The sequence below is a fragment of the Hordeum vulgare genome, chromosome 4H, assembly GCF_904849725.1.
Source record: "Hordeum vulgare subsp. vulgare chromosome 4H, MorexV3_pseudomolecules_assembly, whole genome shotgun sequence".
Classification (NCBI taxonomy): Eukaryota; Viridiplantae; Streptophyta; class Magnoliopsida; order Poales; family Poaceae; genus Hordeum; species Hordeum vulgare.
The window spans coordinates 114,732,176-114,741,578 of NC_058521.1; the positions used below are offsets into that span (position 1 = coordinate 114,732,176).

General features: G+C 43.4%; 1 pseudogene; it reads left to right on the top strand.

Annotated features, from left to right (window-relative positions):
* Nucleotides 1-1,029: 1,029 nt before the first annotated feature.
* On the top strand, nucleotides 1,030-6,510 carry LOC123450340 (annotated as a pseudogene).
* Nucleotides 6,511-9,403: the final 2,893 nt, after the last annotated feature.

A 9,403-nucleotide genomic window follows, 5' to 3' on the forward strand; every position in this document is an offset into this window, starting at 1 on the left:
TTTATACACGGTTGCAATAAAAATATGATTGTAGCAAAGAAATATCAACGTGGTAGTAGCAAAAGAAAAGGACGCTGATGATGCGTGGTAGTAAAATAAAATGTGGGTTGTAGCAAAACAATCCGGTGAACTAGGGTTGCTACTCTCACGAACGTGTATGTAACTTTTTTAATGATCGGTTGCAGCAAAAAATGATACCGGTTATAGTAAAAATTAACATGGTTGTAACAAAAATCAAACGTCAGTTGTAGGAAAAAATCCAACAAACTCGAATTGCAACCAAACATGGATGTAACTTTCTAATGAACAAATTATAGCAAAATGAGAAATGGTGGTAGTAAATTTAAACGTGGTTGCAGCAAATCTGGACGAGAAAATGTTGCAAACCTTGGCGAGTCAGCCGTGCGGGCCGCGCGCGACCGGCCAATTGGCTGGAAGCGTTTCCCTTCCGTGTATGGTAGCAAGCCATCAACTCCCTGCTCGATTGTGGCATAAACCACATTTGCGACGGATTAACGTTTAGTGTGTGTCTTGACTTCGATTTGCACTAGTGTTTCAAACATGGCGAGGCATGAAAATTGTGAGGCTGCTATCATGCTACATACAGTAGCCTTCGTCAACCAATGTGTAAACTCCGTAGAAACGTTCGCCTTGGCCTGCCGTCCTGGTTTGTTAAGATGTGTTTACGGACCAAGTTACCTTTGACTGTTTGAATGCTTCTGAGTTAGACAGTGAGGTCACACATATGTAGATTAGTAATGTATTGTTGCCGGCCATTGCCTCTGCTGCCGGCCAATAGTCCACCTTAATAGGCTAGTAGAGTGACCGATTATGAGTCTTCCCTTGACGGCAACAAGCTATCAATTTCCTGCTGAACAAGACCAGTTAGATTATTTTTGGGTGGAGTACGTGTAATTGTTTTTGTTTTTCATAAGTTCAGAAATACACTTTTCAATTCAAGGAAGTGCAGGGCTCGCCCTTGTATTTAAGGGAATGCACGGAGGCTTAACCACCGATACTAAACGAACAATGTCGTTGATGGCATGGACGTTGGTGCTATTGCCTTTAGCTGCATGGGCAGCCACTGCCTCTAGCTCTTTGGTGGCGAAGCCAGGCTGCCAGGCGCGATGCGGCGACATCGACGTCCCCTACCCGTTCGGCATCGGCGCTGACTGCTTCCGGCCGGGCTTTGAGATCGTCTGCAACAACACGACACCGTTTTTGCCGGACGCCACCGTCGCCGGCCGTGCTGAACCTGACCGTGATGGTGGGCGCTCGGGTCCGGTTGCAGCTGCCTGTGGCGCACCAGTGCTTCGACGCTGCCGGCAACGAGACCGCCGGTAGCTTCGACCGCAGGCTGACAGTCAACAAGCAGACGGTGTACCGCATCTCTAACACAGCCAACGAGCTCTTCGTCCTTGGCTGCAACACCCTCGCCTACGCCGGCAGAGGATCGCGTTCGAACGCGACATCCAACGGTTACTTCAGCGGGTGCGTCGCCTACTGCAACAAAGCCCAGGAGGCACGGAGCAACAAGTGTGACAGCATCGGATGCTGCCACGGCGACATCTCGCCGTTGCTCACCAACACCAGGATGAGTTTCAGGAAATGGTCGAAAGCGCCTGTTGACATGAGGCGCCCCTGCAGCTACGCCTTCATCGTGGAGAAGAAAAACTACAGCTTTCGGGCTGCCCACCTGAGCAGAATCCCGGACCCGGCCAAGCCATGGAGCATGCCACTTTGGCTCGACTGGGCCATCCGCGACGGTAGTAACTCCCCGTCCTGCCCTGTGCCAGACAAGACGCCGGGATACGCTTGCGTCAGCAGCCGCAGCAAGTGCGTCAAATCCATTAATGGGAATGGGTATACGGTATACCTGCAAATGCTGGGAAGGCTATGAAGGCAACCCATACCTTATCGATGGATGCACAGGTAAGAGTAACTCTAGTACATTCTCCAACCTTAATAATGAAAATGTTCATATAAATTTGTTAAATGTTTATTTAGTAAAAATCCATACTATGCATATGCTATATTGCTATGCGGTGAATTCCAGGCGGCCTTCCTGATTTTCACCCGAAGTACATAAAATCTGCCAGTTTGAAGTTTTCGGCTTAAAAACAGTCACTCTACCAGGTTCCTCATCAACACTCCATACCTGTAACATTTGGAGCGTGCTGAAAAACCCACATAGACTCCGTATTTGGAGGTGGTGGAGGGAAAGAGAGCTCTCTTCAGCCATATTTGTCGGTGGACATCTCAAAAAAAAAAAATTGGTTGGTGGAGAGAATATATAGCTCTCTTCACAGGGGCGGAGCCAGTGGGAGTAATAACCTGTTGTTTAAATAGTCCATTAGCATTTTATAAAAATAGGTAAGCCATTAGCGAAGAGAGTAGCGCGACATTTGTTCTAACTTCCCAATTTTCAACGCACTGGTAATCCCAAGCCCAAAATAATTAGCCCAGTAGGTTATTGGTCTGACCGACTAACGGTGAATGAATTGATCCCGTTCCACGTCATTCTACTAGACCACTCTCTTCCATCTTTCGCCGCCAGCGCCCAAGCTAGGTTTTCCTGAAAGGTTCGCTATCTAGCCGTTGGTGACCAGTGAAGACGCAGGAGGCACGACATGGCAGGTGATCTGCTGCCCCAGTTGACACACGACTCTCTGTGACTCTGTCTCTCTCATCTGAAGTCTCACAGCCTCACACGTCATGCCTTAATTGAACCTTAAAGGTAATTGGTATAGATTAGCATATACTAGATATTTGCGCGTGAGCAAAGGTTAATCATACAGCAGATATGGTGTCATATGATGGGAGATCACTGGGATAACTTCAGCTCCCTGTCTTTTCAGTAAGTTTTCTCAAGATTATTGACTTGTTTGGTAGGCCTTGCCCGTAGAAGCAACATTCAAACAACAGAAATATAGTTTTCTTTCAACTCCAAAACATATATAGTTATAGTGGTGATACTGACGTTATTTAAGACACATGATATATATTTTAAGTTAAATCTTTTCTGTCTTTAATATTTTCTTCACCCCCCTGTGATCAAATCATGGCTCCGCCCCTATCTCTTCATACAAATTTGAGCTATCAAATATTACAATAAAGAAACTTCAAAATATTTAATTTATTTCATTGAATAATATGATTATAAAGTGAAAATTAATTATATCCCAACAAACACACCATCGATCACATCATGTGGATTATGGTCATGTGAGACAGCTCATGGGAGCTTTGTATTGATTCACAAGGAGAGAGGACGCCATATAGCTATTACTATGGACCCTAACGTCCTAAAGGAACTACACACACATGGTCATGCATGGAGACATCAAATTGATTAAGAAGCCTCCAATGGTGGATTCTCTGTATGGCAGGGTGCCGAAATAGGCCTCCAAATTGGATCAGCTCAGAACAAAATTGTGCGACAGGGAAAATAGGAGAAAATTCGTTCGTCGGGTTTCACAAAATATGTAATTTATAGGCGGAAGAATGGACGGAAGGCGGTGCCCATGAAGCCCACACAACTTACCGGCATGGATCAGCCCAACTAGCATGGGGCCCTTGGCTCGCCTCCTCCGTGACAGGTCCCATCACCTTTTGGAATCTTTGGGTCACGAAAAAAATTGTATGCAAACCTCAATTTTTTAAGCTCCGTAGATATGGATATTTGGGAAAACCAAAAGCATTCATAAGACAACAGCTAACTCTAGGCACTGAATTAATAGGTTAGTCCAAAAATAATAATATAAATTTCTATAAAAAGTATTCAAAACTGATATTATAATCGCATTAAACAATAAAATTCATAGATAGATTTGAGACATGCCATTCCTATCTTTTCTTACATTTAACATACACATAGAAACTTACATTACACCCCCACTAGAACCCATGTGTCTACATGTGCATCCACTACTCAAACTGCTTCACTGTGGAGTATGATGAAGTTTTTGTCATCACGACAATAGTTCTACCAGGCTGCCTTCTATCAACCAAAATATTAATTTGCATGGTCAACTTGGCTTAATGCTTCTGTGTGTTATGTAGATATCGACGAGTGCAAACAACAAAATTTATGCTTCGGCAAGTGTACCAACAAGGATGGATCTTTCGAGTGCACGTGCTCACAAGGGCACCAAGGCAACGCCATCCAAAAAGATGGTTGTGTCAAGTCCATGAACACAGGTGTGCACCATTTGTGTTTTTTACTCCCCTACTATCAATATGTATATAAACTGTCCTAGATCAAGCACAATAGTTGTAAAACAAGTACTTCCTCCTTTTCGAAAATGTTAATTTTAGGTTTGTTCTAAGTAAAACATCTTTAAGCCTAACCAATTCTATATCAAATATACCAACATCCTGTACAACAAATTAGCTCCATTAGATCAATTATTATGGAATATGTTGTCAATATGTATTTATTTGGAGTCATAGATGTTGCTACATTTGTTTACAGGTTTGGTCAGACTTAAAGAAGTTTGACTTTGAAATCATAAAATATATACTAACATTTTGGAAATGGAGGGAGTGGGTGAAATGATATTGTTCCTTGTCAATCATATTTAGCAACTCCCTCTTGTTGTCTTAAATGCAAATAGTGTTGTCATAGTTAGTTCTATGTATTAGCTCATGCACCTTAAAAATAGAGTATATCGCATGAAAAAGAAGCTAAAATCAGTTATGTAATGCAGATAAAATTCAGATTTCTGAAAGGAAATCTAGATCATAGAAAAATATTACTTCAAGTGGCGAAAATCCCAAAATTAATCTGTTGCAACCCACAATTATATAATGATGGAATGCCTCCATTTCATAGAAAAGAAAAGAAACAATCAGTAAGAAAGTTTTTTAAGATGACCAGGAAAAAAGCTTATTAGAGTATATATGCAACTAAATATGCAATGAGAATATATATTTCGCCATTAGTATTATATATATTCCAAAAATTTGACATCGAAGTCAGCTCTCTCTCACTAGCTACACATGCACTTATCTGCATCCTTTCACATGCGATCCACCTGGGATTTTGGTAAGTGCTCGGTTAGCATACTTATATGGGCTAAGTATTGGAACCTCCCATTGGTTGGGTCACTAGAATTTGAGACATTTTCTTGCTTGGGTTTTGATACTTCCAAAATTATCCAGTATAGTTCGTTGATTTTCGGTCAATTGGGTGATACCTCTCCCCTTACGAGGACATCAAATCCTGGGTTCAACCTCACATCTCTTCCTTCAACTATTATTGAATTATGTCACCACATGCCCTAATTTTGTGTCCATATTTTTTTGCAGATTTAATCATTGTCCTATCAGTTTCTAGCGGCCCAACTATTCTAATTTTCTTTATTACCTCAAAGATAATAATCCGCAAGCTTATGCGCCAAAAGGAACATAAGTTGAGATAGAAGTTCTTCAATCAAAACCGTGGGAAATTGTTGCAAAAATTGGTATCTCATAGGTCAGATATTGCAGAGAGGATGATCATCTCTTTAAGGGAGCTAGAAAAGGCCACAAACAAGTTTCATCCAACTCGTAAGCTTGGTGGTGGGGACATGGTACCGTATACAAAGGAATTTTATCAGACTTGCATGTTGTTGCCATCAAAAGATCAAATATTATGGTCAAGAGTGAGATTAATGAGTTTATAAATGAAGTTGCCATACTCTCACAGATCAATCATAGGAACTTTGTAAAGCTCATTGGATGTTGTCTTGAGATAGAAGTCCCTTTGTTGGATTATGAGTTCATTTCCAATGGAACCCTATGTGATTATCTTCATAAGAAACCGCTAAGATCATTACCTTGGCAAGACATATTAAGGATTGCAACAGAAATTGGCAAAGCTATTTCTTTCCTTCACTCATGTATTTCTGTCCCCGTAATACACAGAGATATCAAGTCCACCAATATACTTCTTCATGATTCTTTGACAGCGAAGGTGTCTGACTTTGGAGCTTCAAGGTACATTCCTAGAGATAAAACACCAATTACAACAGTTGTGCGGGGTACATTAGGATATTTAGATCCTATGTACTTTTATTGTGGTCGTCTAACGGAAAAAAGTGATGTTTATAGATTTGGAGTTATTCTCATTGAGTTGCTTACGAGGAAGATGCCAATTATATATAGATCTTCCACAGGTGATGGGCTAGTTGCGCAATTTATAGAACTACTTGCGGAAGATAAGTTGGTAGAAATACTAGATCCACAAGTCCTGGAGGAGGGAGGTCGACAAGCTGAAGTAGTAGCTTCTCTAGCTATGTCGTGTACAAAGCTAAGGGCAGAGGAGCGACCAACCATGAGGTCCGTGGAGATGACACTAGAAGCACTTCAAGGACCCAAAGATCATTTTCGTGTTCGGGATGCAACATATAAGGGGGTTATTCAGCAATGAGATATACATCACCAATAAGAAGGACAAGCTTAGAGGACATGAACATGCAATATAGTCAAGAAGAAGAGTTTGTATTGTCCGCGAGCTACCCTCGATAGTCTTGCTTATGGTTTACATGTGAAAAAGTTGGTATGTATAACATGTGTGTGTTGAGTACGTTTGGATATTGTGTGTTTTTCAGTTTTTGGTTGCTTTAATGTTATGATTTTAATCAAAATGTATCAATTACATAGTTTGATTATTTCATCACTGAACAATCGGAAAACTTCCTTTATAATGCTTGCACTCATAGTACACCACATATATCTATCTTTCTTCAAGATGGGTTGCTCACATAATGTAAATTCTTATAAAAAATTCAAGGTATTTGTGGTGCTCAGAATGTCGTTATTCAAAGATATAGCTACCTAGTGCAATTAATATTTTTTATTTCAAACTTTTCCCTAACATGATATTACATATATCTAAAAAAACTAGCCCTTTCCCGCACATCTAAGCACACGACATATTAGTTCATATTTTAAATCTTATATGCGAAATTAGTAGTTCATAACTTTTAGTGACGATTTTAGTGGACAATATTTTCCATAAAACTCAAGAAATAGTTATTATTGATCTATGGTGAATGGATTAATTTGAATGTTTTTAGTTATATTATCTCACCCAAACAATATGTCTACTTTCTTTTAGAAGTTACATATGATATTATTTTATTATTATTATTATTATTATTATTATTATTATTATTATTACTATTAAAGGGGTTCTATCGTCGTGATGGTTCGACCTCGTACGATTCCCACCTGCTGCCACTAGCTCTTCTAGCTCTTTTCAACCCTCCATAAGCGAGGCGAATAAATAAATAAAACAACTAGTTCAATAAAAAAACCTCCACCTCCCCACCTCATCTTTGTAAATACTACCAAAAGGGCCCGTGCGTTGCAGCGGGTGTAAAAAAAATATATGCTTACAAAGTTGGAAAAAACTATCACTAAAACAACATTGCAATCAGTCAAACAGCCATATAAAAACATTTTTTAAGTACTTTTTTGGAAGCTATAATAAATATTCCAGTCGTTTGAATTTAATTATCTAAACTTTTTTTCGGACCTTACAAATATGTATTTGCCATTCAAATGAGTTTGAATTCAACTCTTCCATATTGGTTGAAACTTCTTTTGTTGAACTAAGTATAAATCATATGCCTTTATATTAAAAGTTTCAACATTTTCTATGCACCCTAGCCATTTCTTTTCCATCCTTCTCTATTTCTACTTCTTCTTTCTAGTTTCTACAAAGGAATACAGATTGCAATGTGCTCCAATACCAATACAGATGTTTGGATGTACAAAATATTGCAGGTTGGAATTAGATAAGCTAGCAATACCAATGTTACGTTTGGATGCCATACAATGGAATTGATGGTTTGCATGAGCTGCGCAGGCCGAGCCCCCGTGAGGAGCACATGACGCAGTCATCCCCGACGGTCAGCACACCATCCACGACCGGGATGGAGCGACGCCGGCGAGCGTGATGGGCCAAGCTCGTGCAGGCGCAACTCCGCCTGTATGGGAACTCCGACGACCGCGGGTTCCAGATCAGAGGACGTCCACGCCAGCGAGCACGAGGGCCAATCGAGTAGAAGAGGGGCGGGGGACGGCGGGCAGGGAGGATGGTCAGGCGTGGCTAAGGATGGCGGGGCACGATGGCCGGGGAGGAGGGCGGGGTCGGCCGGGAAGGAAGGCACCTGCGCCGTCGTCGGACTCCATGGTGGGGCGTGGCTTAGGCGGACGACGAATAAGAGCTAGGGAAGATGCGAGGAAGGCACCTGCGCCGCCGTCGGACTCCGTGGTGGTGGCCGCCGGCGCCGGACTCTGCTAGGTCGTCGCGGTCGGCCTCTCCTATCCCCTTCTTTTTTCGGGGCGGTGATAAATCTTAGGTCCACACGGGGTTTTATGTAAAAGCACAAAAAATGATTTGTTTTCGCACTTAAATCCGGACTGCGGGTTGATTTTCTCACTTAAATCCGGACTGCTGGTTGATTTTGAAAAACTTTAGGGGGTTTCTGTAAAACTACCACGACGTACAAGCACTGTACGCTTTATTAATAGGGTAAGATAGCATTACTCCACTAATCCCTCCTGCATATCCCTACGAAATGCTAATCCCCTCTCGCACGTCCGCTGCCGTTGCTAACCGCTCAGCCTCACCCGCTCCTTCTCTCCACCGCCCAGCACCGCCGCCCCGTCTCTTCGCCAACTGCTTGGCCTTCGCGCTTGATTCATCGGCGCTGAGGCCCAAGCCGCCGCGCTCCGGGTCAACGCCGGCCCGCTCGGGCGCGCGTCGTCTGAGTCCTACGTGTGCGGTTCGCCACCGACGAGGCCCAAGCCGCCGCGCTCCGTGTCCGTGTCGTCCGAATCGAGCGCATGCTGTCGACCGCGACGGGCTGCTCAACACGATCTTGTCCGCCACGGGCAACGACCGGGAGGAGGAGGGAGACGCACAGGAGACGGGGCATCATCGGATACGACCGAGGGTTACGGCGACACGAACGTGCAGGTTGTAGCCGCGGTCGCTGCGATGTGTGCATCGCTCCTTTCAAATGTGGGCTACACGCCGGAGGTGAAGGATGAGTCACGATCTCGGACAACGAGGCCGCCGTTGGGGCGCATCTCGATCTATTCCAATTATGCAGTCACCTCCTACAAACTCAACAATGGCCAAGATGAGGACAAAATCGGCCTGCTCCTCGATGATTTCTGGTTGGGTTCCCCGTTGTGGCTATGGGCCGCCTCACCCTGACCATCCTGCGCTCCACCTCCTCCACTTCAGGTGTCCGTCCATGGATGAAGGCCCTTCCATCCTTCAAATCTGGAGCACAGGTGAAGGGTCTGGTTGTGTGTGGCAGGTATGGCGCTTCGTGTCCGCGCCCCATAATCCTGGAGGGAGCTCCGACGAGGCCATGATCTCACGTACTATCGTGTTGGTCCC